Source organism: Salvelinus alpinus, chromosome 30 (genome assembly GCF_045679555.1).
Source record: "Salvelinus alpinus chromosome 30, SLU_Salpinus.1, whole genome shotgun sequence".
Lineage (NCBI taxonomy): Eukaryota > Metazoa > Chordata > Actinopteri > Salmoniformes > Salmonidae > Salvelinus > Salvelinus alpinus.
In genome coordinates, this window is record NC_092115.1 from 40182660 (window position 1) to 40199895 (window position 17236).

Sequence of the window (17236 nt, forward strand, 5' to 3'; positions counted from 1 at the left end):
AATTGTGTGCCGCCTCATGGGTCTCCCAGTCACGGCCAGCTTTGACACAGCCTGGGATCGAACCCGGGTCTGTAGTGATGCCTCAAACACTGCGATACAGTGCCTTCGACCGCTGCACCACTCGGGAGGCCCCCACAAATAGATTTTAACAAACAATTGGTCCCCCAAAAAATTAGGCCCTCCGTTGAATATCAAAATCCCGATGTGGCCCTCAAGCCCAAAAGTTTTCCCACCACTGGTCTAGGAGAAACAACGGCTGCCGCGAAGTGGTAGGCCACACAAGCTCACAGAACGGGAGCGCCGAGTGCTGAAGTGCATAACGCGTAAAAATGTTCTGTCCTCGGTTGCAACACTCACTTCCGAGTTCTAAGTTGCCTCTGGAAGCAACTTCAGCACAATAACTGTTCGTCAGGAGCTTTATGAAATGGGTTTCCATGGCCGAGCAGCCTAAGATCACCATGCGCAATGCCAAGCGTCGGCTGGAGGGGTATAAAGCTCGCCGCCGTTGGACTCTGGAGCAGTGGAAACGTTCTCTGGAGTTCTGAATCACGCTTCACTATATGGCAGTCTGACGGATGAATCTGGGTTTGGCGGATGCCAGGAGAACGCTACTTGCCCGAATGCATAGTACCAACTGTAAAGTTTGGTGGAGGAGGAATAATGGTCCGGGGCTGTTTTTCATGGTTCGGGCTAGTCCCCTTAGTTCCAGTGAAGGGAAATCTTAACGCTATGTTATACAATGGCATTCTAGATGATTCTGTGCTTCCAACTTTGTGGCAACAGTTTGGGGAAAGGCCTTTGAAGTTAGAACCTCACTGCATTTATAAATGGCAAGAAAATCCAGAAGATTGAATTAAATCCACTCCCCCTCTCCTCCTACAAAACCACAACAATCTCAACCACGTCAGCCGGCTAGGACACTCTAAACATGAATCCAAATGGCCGAAGGCTATATTTTGACAAAACATTTCAATTTGCCACAGCTTACTGAAAGCATAGCTGATCTGATCACTAACCCTGGGCTTAACAAATGACAGACAGAGTTTGAGCAAACTTTCACACCCCCCCACACGCACGCACGCACGCACGCACGCACGCACGCACGCACACGCACACACACACAAGGACACACGGTAAAAGGACATTACACACACAGATCCATATATGTTCAAGGTCGCAGACACACAGGCGAAAGATGAAAGGAAGGAAGCAGAGAATGGTGAGAGGAAAGGATCCATCTAACAACAAACGTTCTCACAAGTGTAGAGAACTTTCCCTTAAGAATCTCATTAGGTCAAGCGAGGTCCATACAGAAAGGGTTTGTTGAGATCGGTGTGGAAGAACTTGACTGGCCTGCACCGACTGCATTCCACCTAATTGCCCAACATCAGTGCCAGACCTCACTAATGATCTTGTAGCTGAATGGAAGCAATTCCCCTCAGCAAATGTCCAACATCTAGTGGAAAGCCTTCCCAGAAGAGTGGAGGCAGTTATAGCAGCAAAAGGGGGACCAACTCCATATTAATGCCCATGATTTCAGAATGAGATGTTCGACGAGCCATGTAGTGTTTTGTTTGTCCAACGGTTTGGTCTGGACAGTCGGTTTTGTGGAGAAGACCTCTTTGAAATGAGGATATCCGCGACAGTTAGCTCAGACTACTGCTATAAAGCTTGTGGATGTCGAAGAGCCAAACATCCGACATTGTTGTTTGTAGAGTCTCTTTCAATATTGGTGACATATTAGTTTATAGCTCACACGGTTTGGGTTTTACCAACTATTTTGTGACTATGTTCTTGTCCGGATCCTCTCATGTGTAGAAAAATCAGTTTTCACAAGCCCCATATTAGGGAATAGGCTCAAACCTTATATCGGCGGAAAGAGGGGATTGAGCTGCAGCCACTACATGAAACAGTAAGTCTCTAGAAAAAACACACAGGGAGCTATTTAATATTCAAAATGACTTCACCGTGCGATTGACGCACGTATGTGTCAATCGGCTCTAGGGGGATTCTAAGTCAAATAGAATGTGGTTAACATGTTCTCAGAACTTAAGATATTAATGTTCTATACATGTTTCAAATCAACTCAAGTTATATTTGTCAGATGCTTCGTAAACAACAGGTGTAGACTACCAGTGAAATGCTTACTTATGGGCCCTTCCCGTCAATACAGAGAGAAAAAAAGAGAAATCATAGAAATCATATACAGTGGGGAGAACAAGTATTTGATACACTGCCGATTTTGCAGGTTTTCCTACTTACAAAGCATGTAGAGGTCTGTAATATTTATCATAGGTACACTTCAACTGTGAGAGACGGAATCTAAAACAAAAATCCAGAAAATCACATTGTATGATTTTTAAGTAATTAATTTGCATTTTATTGCATGACATAAGTATTTGATACATCAGAAAAGCAGAACTTAATATTTGGTACAGAAACCTTTGTTTGCAATTACAGAGATCATACGTTTCCTGGAGTTCTTGACCAGGTTTGCACACACTGCAGCAGGGATTTTGTCCCACTCCTCCATACAGACCTTCTCCAGATCCTTCAGGTTTCGGGGCTGTCGCTGGGCAATACGGACTTTCAGCGCCCTCCAAAGATTTTCTATTGGGTTCAGGTCTGGAGACTGGCTAGGCCACTCCAGGACCTTGAGATGCTTCTTACGGAGCCACTCCTTAGTTTCCCTGGCTGTGTGTTTCGGGTCGTTGTCATGCTGGAAGACCCAGCCACGACCCATCTTCAATGCTCTTACTGAGGGAAGGAGGTTGTTGGCCAAGATCTCGCGATACATGGCCCCATCCATCCTCCCCTCAATACGGTGCAGTCGTCCTGTCCCCTTTGCAGAAAAGCATCCCCAAAGAATGATGTTTCCACCTCCATGCTTCACGGTTGGGATGGTGTTCTTGGGGTTGTACTCATCCTTCTTCTTCCTCCAAACACGTCAAGTGGAGTTTAGACCAAAAAGCTCAATTTTTGTCTCATCAGACCACATGACCTTCTCCCATTCTTCCTCTGGATCATCCAGATGGTCATTGGCAAACTTCAGACGGGCCTGGACATGCCCTGGCTTGAGCAGGGGGACCTTGCGTGCGCTGCAGTATTTTAATCCATGACAGCGTAGTGTGTTACTAATGGTTTTCTTTGAGACTGTGGTCCCAGCTCTCTTCAGGTCATTGACCAGGTCCTGCCGTGTAGTTCTGGGCTGATCCCTCACCTTCCTCATGATCATTGATGCCCCACGAGGTGAGATCTTGCATGGAGCCCCAGACCGAGGATGATTGACCGTCATCTTGAACTTCTTCCATTTTCTAATAATTGCGCCAACAGTTGTTGCCTTCTCACCAAGCTGCTTGCCTATTGTCCTGTAGCCCATCCCAGCCTTGTGCAGGTCTACAATTTTATCCCTGATGTCCTTACACAGCTCTCTGGTCTTGGCCATTGTGGAGAGGTTGGAGTCTGTTTGATTGAGTGTGTGGACAGGTGTCTTTTATACAGGTAACGAGTTCAAACAGGTGCAGTTAATACAGGTAATGAGTGGAGAACAGGAGGGCTTCTTAAAGAAAAAGTAACAGGTCTGTGAGAGCCGGAATTCTTACTGGTTGGAAGGTGATCAAATACTTATGTCTTGCAATAAAATGCAAATTAATTACTTAAAAATCATACAATGTGATTTTCTGGATTTTTGTTTTAGATTCCGTCTCTCACAGTTGAAGTGTACCTATGATAAAAATTACAGACCTCTACATGCTTTGTAAGTAGGAAAACCTGCAAAATCGGCAGTGTATCAAATACTTGTTCTCCCCACTGTATAACAAGAAAGAATTTAGTACACAATGAGAAACAATAACTTGCCTATATACACAGGGTACCAGTACCGAGTCGATGTGCAGGAGTACAAGGAAATTGAGGTAGATAAAGACCCCTTGACCTTATCTACATTTTGTTACGTTACAGCCTTAAATGTACGTTACGTTACAGCCTTTAAATGTATTAAATACATGTTTTTCCTCAGCAATCTACACACAATACCCCATAATGCTAAAGCGAAAAAAGTTTTTTAGAAATCTTGGCAAATTTATTAAAATAAAAAACAGAAATACCTTATTTACATAAGTATTCAGACCCTTTGCTATGAGGCTTCGAAATTGAGCTCAGGTGCATCCTACTTCTATTGATCATCCTTGAGATGTTTCTACAACTTGATTGGAGTCCACCTGTGGTAATTGTTGTTGCAGAGATTGTTGTCCTCCTGGAAGGTTCTTACATCTCCACAGAGCAACTCAGGAGCGCTGTCAGAGTGACCATCAGGTTCTTGGTCACCTTCCTGACCAAGGCCCTTCTCCCCTGATTGCTTAGTTTGGAGATTCCAAACGTCTTACATTTAAGAATGATGAAGGCCACTGTGTTCTTGGGGACCTTCAATGCTGCGAAAATGTTTTGGTACCCTTCCCCATATCTGCGCCTCGACAAAATCCTGTCTCAGAGCTCTATGGACAATTCCTTCGACCTCGTGGGTTAGTTTTTGCTCTGACATGAACTGTCAACGGTGGGACCTTATAGAGACAGGTGTGTGCCTTTCTAAATCATGTCCAATCAATTTGTAAAAACATCTCAAGGATGATCAACGGAAAAAGGATGCACCTGAACTCAATTTCGAATCTCATATCAAAGGGTCTGAATACTTATGTAAATAATATATTTTTTTTATATACAGTATATACATTTGCAAAAATGTCTAAAAACATGTGTTCACTTTGTCATTATGGGGTATTGTGTGTAGATTTATGAGGAACATTTCAAATGTAATCCATTTTAGAATAAGGCTGTAACGTAACAAACTGTGGAAAAAGTCAAGGGGTCTGAATCCTTTCCAAATGTACTGTATGCTAATATGGCAAAAATGTGCCAAATATGGCTAAGATTAGCTAGCTAACCAACAACTTTAATGATGTATTTGAGAGACAATAAGTGCTCACTGTGCTAATTAATTTATATTTTCAATAAACATTGGAGACAAAAATATAGTTTTCATGTTTCTAAGCCACCCCCGTCTGTTTTGCCCCATAGTTGCACATGTATCGGTTTTGTTGCTAAACAACCAAATGTTATTACACCAGATAGTGTATATTAATGTCATTATTAATGTCACCTGAGTGTACAATACATTAGGAACACCTTCCTAATATTGAGCTGCTCCATCTTTTGCCCTCAGAACAGACTGAATTTGTAGGGGCATGCTCTACAAGGTGTCGAAAGCGTTCCACAAGGATGCTGACCCATGTTGGCTCCAATGCTTACCACAGTTGTGTCAAGTTGAACATTAATATCATATATTCTGAGAACATGACATCTGTGTATGTTTGGTGGGATGTTGATATTCTCCTAACCCACAGAAAATTGGACACATTAATCTTCTTGCAACGTTCCCACGAAACGTGTCTACAACATTCATGTTAAGTTCTGAGAACATGTTTACCACATTCCGGGTACGTTTTATTTTACACGAAGGGAATGGACTCATGGAAATAGTCCTTGCACGTCACTGGAACACTCCTATGAAAACGTTAGGTAATGACCTAATAAGACTCTTAAGGGAACGTTCTCTAAAGTTGTGGGAATGTGTGTTGTTAGCTGGGGCACACACACGCATACACCCTAGTTAGACAGGTGAAACAGTTCGACCCACATTAATCATTCAGTGAAGGACATGGAACACGAGTCCTGACTTCCAGAGAACAGGTGGTGAGGAAAGGGAAAGGCAACCAAACACCACCACGTGAAGAGACGTGAGTCCTACACTCTTTGTGACCAGGTGATGGGCCGTGAGATAACATTACTGGAGACTGAATATACACTCTCAGGAAAAAAAGGTGCTATCTAGAACCTAAAAGGGTTCTTCCGCTGTCCCCATAGGACAGGGATCATCTACTAGATTCAGCCGCGGGCTGATTTTTTCTTGAGAGGATGGTCGGGGGGCCGGAACATAATTACAAATAAATTGTACACTGCTAATTGACAGCAAGAAGCACAAACAGATATAATATTGGAATAAAACATCATTTCAAACCTTGTTTGCTTTTGTTTATGATCACGTGTCTCTCTATTATTCGTGGAAATACTTGGGAACAGATTTCCCAAATTAAAAACACTTGAAGCTGATTTCCTGGCATTTTTTACAGTTTTTTTTTCTCCAACAATGAAAATGAGAATTAAAAAATATATATAATTTTGCTCAGAAAACTTGGGGGGCCAAATAAAACCACCCGCAGGCCAAATTCGGCTGGCATGCTGCCAGTTGGGGAACCCTGCCATAGGAGAACCCTTTGAAGAACCTTGTTTGGTTCCAAGTAGAACTGTTTTGGGTTCCAAGTCGACCTTTTTCCACAGAGGGTTCTACATGGAACCCAAAAGGGTTCTATCTGTAACCAAAACGAATTTGACCTGGAATCAAAAAGGGTTCTCCTATGGGTACAGCCAAAAAACCTTTTTTTTCGAAGAGTGTAGGCTGATAGAGAGTTTCAGGTCAGCCATCCAGCCACCAATTTATCCAGCCACCACCATAGACTGGAAAGATATAATGATCTTATAATGCCCAATGATTAGAACAACCAGCCAAGAAAACCTCTGAATGAACAAGAGATCTTTCAAAATAAGACAAATGGAGTGATCGATTCTCTGGCCTGTGAGTCACATCTGAGAAAATGTAGCCAAGAAATTAAATGAAAGTATATCAAATGGAATAAGAGGGAGATGAGAGAGAGTGTTAAGTCTGTTCTTCCAACTCTATTTTTATTGTGACCTTGTTATCCAACACAATAACAAAATAGCTAGAGGGCTAACTCCTGGTTACACATAGAGCAGGGATGGGCAACTTTGATGGGGTTGGGGGCCACAAAAAATCTGAACTCATCAAGAGAGGCCGCAGTGGCTGCCGGGGCTGCGTACCCACAGATATACCCACACATGCAGTCAGAATTGGACCTAACCTTCTGAGGGCCCACGCGAAAATGTGCATTTCCATACATTTTGCAATAGGGTGCAGATAAATGTTGCCCATTTTTAAGCTAATTTCCTGCAACGTTGTCCTGACTAATGCCATGTTAATATGATATCTGAGTGAGAGTGACTAACAAAATCAATGGGGCCCCGGTCCGTAATTCTCCCATGATTACTACAAGTTTAGATAGCTGGCTAGACTAACTTACCAATGTACATTTTATTTTTGCTCAAATGTGCTAATTGAGTCAGTGACTGACATAAGAAGAAAAAACTGCACCTTGTCTATTCTACAACTCTAACTCTCAACAGCAAGTTGAGACCCCAACGGAGATCGTAAAAATTAGTATTATCCTATTGTGTGTGTGTGTGTGCTGTGTGGGTGCTGTGTGTGTGTGTGTAATTGACCTTCCTGGGTCTGATAGCTTCTTCTCCCCTAGCACGTCAGACAGACTGTCAGTTCCCATCTTTGTGCCAACCAGGCTAATTATATAATCCTCCACACCCTAAGAATGTGATTGTGTGTACGTGTGTGTGTGTGTGTGTGTGTGTGTGTGTGTGTGTGTGTGTGTGTGTGTGTGTGTGTGTGTGTGTGTGTGTGTGTGTGTGTGTGTGTGTGTGTGTGTGTGTGTGTGTGTGTGTGTGTGTGTGTGTGTGTGTTGAAGTCACCTTCTGTGGGCTAATTGTAAAATCCTGAACACAGAGGATGACCTCAGCATGCTCACTATGGTTACCAATGTTTTTCAAGGTCAAAAGCATTAAATGGGCACGCGCGCCCCCCCCCCCCCCAACACACACACACACACACACACACACACACACACACACACACACACACACACACACACACACACACACACACACACACACACACACACACACACACACACACACACACACACACACACCTTTCTTCCAAACCTTTCCTCTTTTAATCCCCCACCTCCCCTTCCTCCTTTCCACCTCTTACTTCACTCCCTCTATCCCTCCCTATCTAGGCAACCTTCAGATACACTCCTCCCTTCAAATTCCCAGCCCTTCATGGTTCGGACCGTTTTCTTCCATTACATTTTTTTACAGCTTCCAGGGACAGAGGAGACCACCACAATGGACAAGAGGATTTCACTCTGCTAACACTCTCTTTCTTTTCATTTCTCTCGCTCTCTTTATCTCTTATCGCATCCCCTTCTCTATTTCTCATTCTCTCCTCTTCCAAAGCCTAACTCCCTGTGATGTTTTATGTGTGAGGTCCCTGCAGGTTGGCTAAAACCACTCTCTCTCCTCCCTCCCCTCTCTTTTTTCCCCTCCCTCTCTCCCCATGGTTAGCAAAAACCATCACACCTTTCTCTCTACACTCCCCTCTCACTATCCCCCTCTCTCCCCAGGTTTGGGTAAATTGTCATCTCCCTGCTGTGCCCTGAAACCAGAGAGACATCATTATTCTCTGCCCCATCAATGAAGAGGCTAAGCATTTCACATCCTTTTGTGTTGTCCTGCCCCATTTAAATTCCTCATCCCACCTTCTACTCTGTTCATTTTCTATTTTCCTCCCTCCTCTCTTTTTAGTCTTTTCCTCATTCCTTGTATCTCTTTATGTTATCACCTATATACTGTACATCCATTTTCCACCTAATTCTCACTACATCGTTATCTAATATCTCTCTTTCCACCTTTTCACTCCATAATTTTCTATCTTCCTCCCTCAGTCTCTGTCTCTTTGAACCATTCCTCTAGCAGTGGGAAGCTTAGCAACAGCAGCAGGCATCCTTCATGCTAACTCCACTAAAGGGATTATAGGGGTGTGTGTGTGTGTGTGTTTATGTGTGTATTTTGCACATGTATCTGAGAGAGAGAGAGAGAGAGAGAGAGAGAGAGAGAGAGAGAGAGAGAGAGAGAGAGAGAGAGAGTTGTTACTGTTGTCCCGTTGAGAATTTTGATTCTCATTTTTATATTGTAAATATCCTAAATAAGCTTTGGCAATATGTACATTGTTGCGTCATGCCAATAAAGCAAATTAAGTTGAATTGAATTGAGAGAGAGAGAGAGCGAAAGAGAGAGAGAAGGAGAGGGGTAAATGCATTAGGCTCCAGAGAGGGGTTCTCACACCATGCCCAAAGGGACAGTCAAAAATAGGGAGAAACTGCCAGTCCACTGGCAGGACTCCACTGTGTAAGTGTGTGTGAGAGTGTGTGATGGTTCAGGGTGGCCATATGGAGGGCTGGATTTCAGAGGAGAGCAAAGTTGGCCTGGACTCCCTTCTATTGGATATCTCTATCTCAAAGGGAAATGTCTGGCAAAATAATGGCTTCATATGAGAACACAAAAAAAAATTGTTGAGGAGGATCTGGGCATGCAGGGGCATTCATTAACGTGTTTGTCATTCTATTAGGGGCATTACAATGCAGATTTACAAGTCAATGTAACTCACCTGTCTGATATGTGAATGTTACATTTCTCTAGCCAGACTAACCCCCCCGAGCCTTGGCATCACACAGGGAAACACTCCGACACAACAGGAGATAGAGGGAGAAGATCATGACTGACCAGATAGAGTGAGTGAGTGAGTGTGAATGTAAGTGAGAGTGAGAGTGAGAGTGAGAGTGAGAGTGAGAGAGAGAGAGAGAGAGAGAGAGAGAGAGAGAGAGAGAGAGAGGAGAGAGAGAGAGAGAGAGAGGAAAGGAATAGAGATGGAGACGGAGAAAGCTGTAGAGTAAAAATGGTGTGATATACAGGGTATTCGGAAAGTATTCAGACCCCTTGACTTTTTCTACATTTTGTCACGTAACAAGCCTTATTCTAAAATGGATTAATTACAAAAAGATCCTCATCAATCGACACACAATAGCACATAATGAAAATCAAAAACAGGTTTTAGAAGAAAAAGAAATGCAAAAACTGAATTATAACATTTACATAAGTATACAGACCCTTTACTCAGTAGTTTGTTAAAGCACGTTTGGCAGCGATTACAGCCTCGAGTCTTCTTGGATATGACACTACAAGCTTAGCACACCTGTATTTGGGGAGTTTCTTCCATTATTTTCTGCAGATCCTCTCAAGCTCTGTCAGGTTCGATGGGGAGTGCCGCTTCACAGCTATATTTAGGTCTCTCCAGAGATGTTCGATTGGGTTCAAGTCCGGGCTCTGGCTGGGCCACTCAAGGAAATTCAGAGACTGAACCTTAACCACAGTCTGAGGTCCTGAGCGCTGTGGAGCAGGTTTTCATCAAGGATCTCTCTGTACTTTACTACATTCATCTTTGCCTTGATCCTGACTAGTCTCCCAGTCCCTACCGCTAAAAAACATCCCGACAGCATGATGCTGCCACCACCATGGTTCACCGCAAGGATGGTGCCAGGTTTCCTCCAGACCTGACGCTTTGCATTCAGGACAAAGAGTTCAATTTTGGTTTCATCAGACCAGAGAATGTTATTTCTCATGGTCTGAGAGTCCTTTAGGTGCCTTTTGGCAAACTCCAAGCGGGCTGTCATGTGCCTTTTACTGAGGAGTGGCTTCCATCTGGCCACTCTACCAGAAAGGCCTGATCGGTGGAGTGCTGCAGAAATGGTTGTCCTTCTGGAAGGTTCTCCCATCTCCATAGAGGAACTCTGGAGCTCTGTCAGAATGACCATCAGGTTCTTGGTCACCTCCCTGACCAAGGCCCTTCTCCCCCGATCCCCAGATCTGTGCCTGGACACAATCCTGTCTTGGAGCTCTATGGGAAATTCCTTCGACCTCATGGCTTGGATTTTGCTCTGACATGCACTGTTAACTGTGGGACCTTATATAGACAGGTATGTGCCTTTCAAAATCATGTCCAATCAATTGAATTTACCACAGGTGGACTCCAATCAAGTTGTAGAAACATCTGAAGGATGATCAACGGAAACAAGAAGCACCTGGGCTCAGTTTCGAGTCTCAGATAAAATAAAATCTGATTTTATTGGTCACATACACATGGTTAGCAGATGTTAATGCAACTGTACCGAAATGCTTGTACTTCTATTTCTGACAGTGCAGTACTATCTAACAAGTAATCTAACAATTCCACAACAACTACCTAATACACACAATTCTAAGTAAAGGGATGGAATAAGTATATGTACATATAAATATATGGATGAGCGATGAACGAGCGACATAGGCAAGACGCAATAGATGGTATAGAATACAGTATATACATATGAGATGAGTAATGCACGATTTGTAATCATTATTAAAGTGCCATTTTTAAAGTGACTTGTGGATTCCGATTGGTCAGACCAGTGTTGAAAAGTTCTACTCACGGGTACATCTTGTTTGAGTTTTTGCCTATAGGACGGTAGGAGCAAAATGGAGTCTTGGTCGAATTTGCCAAAGGAAGGGCGGGGTAGGGCCTTGTATGCATCGCGGAAGTTAGAGTAGAATTTAGGTAGCCTTCTGAAATTTGCTTTGTTAAAATCCACAGCTACAATAAATGCAGCCTCAGGATATATGGTTTCCAGTTTGCATAGAGTCCAGTGAAGTTCCTTGAGGGACGTCGTTGTATCGACTTGAGGAGGGATATACACGGCTGTGATAATAACCGATGAGAATTATGGTCGGCATTTGATTGTAAGGAATTCTAGGTCAGGTGAACAAAAGGACTTGAGTTCCTGTATGTTGTTACGATTACACCATGAGTCATTAATAATGAAGCATACACCCGCGCCCTTCTTCTTCCCAGAGAGATGTTTATTTCTGTCAGCGCGACGCATAAAGAATCCCAGTGGCTGTACCGACCCCAACAACATATCCCGAGAGACCCATGTTTCTGAGAAACAGAGAATGTTATAATCCTGGAAGTCTTTCTGGAAAGCAACCCTTGCCCTAATTTAGTCTACCGTGTTATCTAGAGACTGGACATTGGTGAGTAATATACTCGGAAGTGGTGGGTGGTGTGCACACTTTTGAAGTCTGACCAGGAGGCCGCTCCGTCTACCTCTTCTGCGGCGATGTTGTTTTGGGTTGGCCTCTGGAATCAGATCCAATGTCCTGGGTGGTGGTGCGAACAAAGGATCCGCTTCAGGAAAGTCGTATTCCTGGTAGTAATGTTGGTAAGATGACGTCGCTCTGATATCCAGTAGTTCTTCCCAGCTGTATGCAATAAAATGTAAGATTTTCAATGTAAGAAATAGTACATAAAAAAACAAAATACTTTCTTGAGGACTAGAAGCGAGGCGACCATCTCCGTCGGCACCATCTTTAATAGAAAAGGGTATGAATACTTATGTAAATAAGGTATTTCTAAAACCTGTTTTCACTTTGTCATTATGAGATATTGTGTGTAGATTGATGAGGAAAAAATTATAATTTAATCAATTACACAATAAGGCTGTAACGTAACAAAATGTGGAAAAAGTCAAGAGGGTCTGAATACTTTCCGAATGCATTGTAGCAGTGACTCATTTCAGGACACTAGCCATACTTCGCTTGTCACTCCTTCACAGGAGAGGCATTTGAAGAAGAACTGCAAAAGTGTTGCTAAGGCTCTCCACTTTCTTGAGGACCGAGTTTTGAAATCAGTGGAGTGCCCGGTGGAAGCAGAGTATGATAGCTGAGGAGCTGGAGAAAATTCAGGCGTGATTGCAAATGCGGAGGGAGTTGAAAAGAAAACACAGAAGGCTATTGTATAAAATGCCTGTCTCCGGTTTGCATCTTCAAACTAAGGGCAACCATGACATCCTTGACAGAGAGGGAGAAGCGTTTATCCATGTATACAGGTAATAGTCCAGCTGGCTACATTTTCAGGTATTATAAGTTTCTAATTTGATCAGAAAGTCGTTTTCATTGCAGGTTAAAGTGTACTGTTAGCTAGCTAACATTAGCTGGCTGGTTCGCTAGCTAACATTACGATCTGTGTAGAAATATTATTTGTTTCTCAGAGCCATTTGCATTTCTAGTAATAGCCTAATGTTAACTAGCTAGCTAACATTGAACCTAGTTGGTTAGCTACCTGTAGATTCATGAAGGTTAGTAACATTATGATTTGGGATTATGGTTGATTTTTTAGCTAGCTAGCTAGCTAGCTACATGTCTAAACAAAAGACTCCACTATGCAAGTAACCATTTCACTGTACCGTTTACACCGTCTGTATCCTGTGCATGTGGCAAAGAATCTTTGATTTAATGTGATATAGTGTGTGTTTACCAGAGACGGTAATGTGAAAAAAAACATGACCTGCACCAAAGTCAAATTAGGATAGAACTTTAGTCCAAATTCTAAAATTCTCCGGTAGAACGCCCAGATTTTAGTTTTTCACACTCAAAACCATAAGCTATTTTCTGTAATTAGCTCGCCATTAACTTGTAAATAATGATCTTGTTGTGAGTTTATTTTCCTGTAATAATGAAGACAAATGATCTAAGGTTAAGACTTTGTCAGCTATATGATATGGTCATTATTTGAACTGGCTAGCCAGCTAACTTAACATTGTTAGCTAGCTAACAAGCTAGAAACGAACCAAAACATTGTTTTTTAAATTTGCTTTTAGTTGCCTGATTTGCCAGATTGACATATACTAAATGTATTGGTGTTAAAATACACCAGTTATGCTTTTTGGGACCACCAGGCTGCTGATGTCATGCAGCCTGTTGTTTTTGTGTATATACTTTTTCATTACGACAACGACAAGTTCACGATGTCACTGCGACAACTGTATAGGGTAGGCCGTCATTGTAAATAAGACTTTGTCTTACCCTATACAGGTTAAATAAATACAAAATATATAGCTACAGGCATGTCGATAGACGTAGTATAAAACAGCCTTTAGTCTTGAAATCTTTTTTTAGTACAATACCGTACTCACTGTTAGCACATGGCCTCACGTGAATCCTTAAAGATATGGTTGGGGCTAAGGCTTAAGAGGGTGTGAACGATGCCGAATGGGTGTAGACAAAGAAGAGCTCTGCAGAATGTGTACCAAAACATGATCATGATCACTTATGCCAGGTTACGACAGCTGACTTAACACGGTCAGTATAAAGGTTGTTAGCAGCCACCAAGCCAGCCATAGCTAGTGTTGCTTCTGCCCCAAAACACAGTAAGCCGATGTTGTTGTTTTACCACAAAATACATGTAATCACCGTGGTGATTACTAGATTATTATCATGTTATTACCAGGGCTGGACATAATCTACAGGAAAGGAATATCATTACAGGTGGCTTTGTAATGATATAAATATAAAAAAGCATGCAATTCAAGCCTCCCTGCTAAAGCCTACTATATATTCATTATAATGTGCTGACCCAATGGAGCAAACAGCATTACAGCTTGACCACATTTCCATTACAGGGCTAATACAGTGCAATAGACAGAGAATGCAAATACAGCCAAACAGAGACGATGCTATAGCAACCCAAAGTTTACCCTACAAACACTATTTTATAGTGTACCCATGGTTGAAATTTGTACCCTACATGAAATTTGACAGTGTTACGCTACAGGATTTATGTGTTTACATAATCAAGACAGCCATTGAAATCTGTTATGAAATGCTGCTGCCGGAATAACAGAATTTATGACAGAGGCTTGAGCTACAAACCCAACTATACCAATTCCACATACAGTAGGCTATCAATCACTTATCTGGCTGGATACAATACAGCTACCAAACCAATCCACTGCAGACAATCATTCAATATTATTTGATGACTGTCAAGGTAAGCTCCAGGTAAATACTCGCTCACATTCATCCACAGGTAAAAAAGCACACTCCTTTCTCCCTCTCTGATCTGATCTCGCTCTCTTAACCCTGGAGATATGAGAGTGAGGAGACAGGGTCAGGGTTGGAAGAGGTCCTCATGATGACACACCGACAGGAATATATTCTCAGTGTGCGTATACATCTGTGTGTATGAGTGCGTATGTGCAAGTATGTGATTGCATCTGTGTGTGTGTGTGTCTGTGTCTTTGTGTATTATGAGTGTGTGTGTGTGTGTTTGGCTTAGTAGAAGTTAACTCACCCAGGACTGAAGCGTGGACTTTGTTCCCTCCTCATTGTTGTGTGTGTGTCCGTGTGTGTGTGTTCCCCGGCACTGTGTCCCTATCTCCTCTCTGTCCATAAGTTTGATCAGCTCTTCATGTGCCAGTCTTCCTCTCCTCCAATCCTCAGGTCTTCAGATCCCTCCTTCTCTCTTCGTCAGCCTCCCTCTCTCCCTCAGCCCCAGGCATCAGCAGCTGTGCCAAACACACCACTCATCCCTCTTTTCTTTGCTCTCTCCTTCTGTCTCTCTTCCCCGTTTGTGTATTTTGCAAACAAACAGACAAACACCGTTTTCCCAGCTACTTGTTATTCAAAAATAAGTGCCAGAGAACCAGGTGGAGGGGGGTCTGTGAGATCTCCTCCCCAGAGAAGGTGCTCCTCAGTGTGGGTGTGTACTCACCGTCTCCCCTGGCATGGGTCTGGTTCTCTGTGTGTGTGCTTGTGTGTGTATGAGAGAGGGAGCATGTTGGCTCTGTTGCTGTAGCTGTTGCTTCTGCCTCTTTCACAGCGTGTGTCTCTATCAGTGTGAGCGTCTCTCTCTTTTTCTCTGTCTCTCTCCTCTCTGTCTCTCTCTCTCCCTCTCTGTCTGCTGCTCAGGCTGTTTGGAGTCGCAATTGGCTCTGCCACCAGGCTCAGGGCTTAGGGATCCTCTAGCAAGAGCTGGACGTGAACAAAAACGTAGAGGGAGAGAGAGAGAGTATAGAGGATTTCAACTGGTCTGTATTTGGCACATTGTAAAACACATGTCATAAATGTCAACCAATCACATGTTTGAGGGAGGGAGCGGGAGAGAGAGACAGAAAGACACAGGAAAAAAAGAGAGAGAAGAGAGAGAGAAAAAATGGAGCGGGAAACAGAAAGGCAAATTGGCAGACAGAAAGAGAGAGGGGAGGATTTATATCGTTATATGTCGATTGGAAATTATGTTGGGAATACTGTGTAGCCAGGGACGGGGGATTATTGGGAATGATTGTGTCCAATAATGATGAGCAAACACGTTGAACAGTGAAACAGATTTTGTGTTTGTTACTGTGAACATCTCCCCTCATTGTCAATGGAGCGTGGACGGAGCTAGCACACACTCACAATCATTTCATATCACTGTTCCACCCGTAGAGAGCCAGTGTACTTTCTATGAGATTCACACAGACCTGCCTGTGAAATATGGATGAGTATGTTTTTGTGGCAATTTGTTAAATCAGCTGGATTATGGCCCAGAGAGAGAAGAAGAGAGAGAGATAGAGGAAGGAAGAGATGGAGAGAGAAAATAGGCATTTTTATTGTTCTGTCCTTCTGCCCTGTCAGAGTGGATAAAATCATCAGCCAGCTGGGTTCAGGCAAAGACACACACATATATATCCCCCAAGACATGCACATATCTCGCCCACACACACATATATCCCCCAAGACACGCAGATATCCCCCAAGACACACACATATCTCGCCCACACACACACACACATATATCCCCCAAGACACGTAGATATCCCCCAAGACACACACATATCTCGCCCACACACACACACATATATATCCCCCAAGACACACACATATCCCCCCCACACACACATATATCCCCCAAGACACACACATATCCCCCCCACACACACATATATCCCCCAAGACACACACATATCCCCCCCACACACACATATATCCCCCAAGACACACACATATCCCCCCCACACACACATATATCCCCCAAGACACACACATATCCCCCCCAAAACACACATATATCCCCCAAGACACGCACATATCCCCCAAGACACACACATATCCCCCCCAAAACACACACATATCCCCCAAGACACGCACATATCCCCCAAGACACACACATATCCCCCCCACACACACATATATCCCCCAAGACACACACATATCCCCCCCAAAACACACACATATCCCCCAAGACACGCACATATCCCCCAAGACACACACATATCCCCCCCACACACACATATATCCACCAAGACACACATATATCCCCCAAGACACGCACATATCCCCCAAGACACACACATATCCCCCCCACACACACATATATCCACCAAGACACGCACATATCCCCCAAGACACGCACATATCCCCCAAGACACACACATATCCCCCCCACACACACATATATCCCCCAAGACACGCACATATCCCCCAAGACACACACATATCCCCCCCACACACACATATATCCACCAAGACACGCACATATCCCCCAAGACACGCACATATC

General features: G+C 43.4%; 1 protein-coding gene across 1 annotated transcript in view; it reads right to left on the reverse strand.

The window, feature by feature from the left end:
• Positions 1–15611, reverse strand: part of LOC139559865 (leucine-rich repeat and immunoglobulin-like domain-containing nogo receptor-interacting protein 3) — a 67398-nt gene extending 51787 nt beyond the window's left edge. The window contains exon 1 of the mRNA XM_071376254.1: positions 14987–15611. The gene's annotated coding sequence lies outside the window, so the exon portion shown is untranslated. The remainder of the gene's footprint in view (positions 1–14986) is intronic.
• Between the last annotated feature and the right edge of the window lie 1625 nt (positions 15612–17236).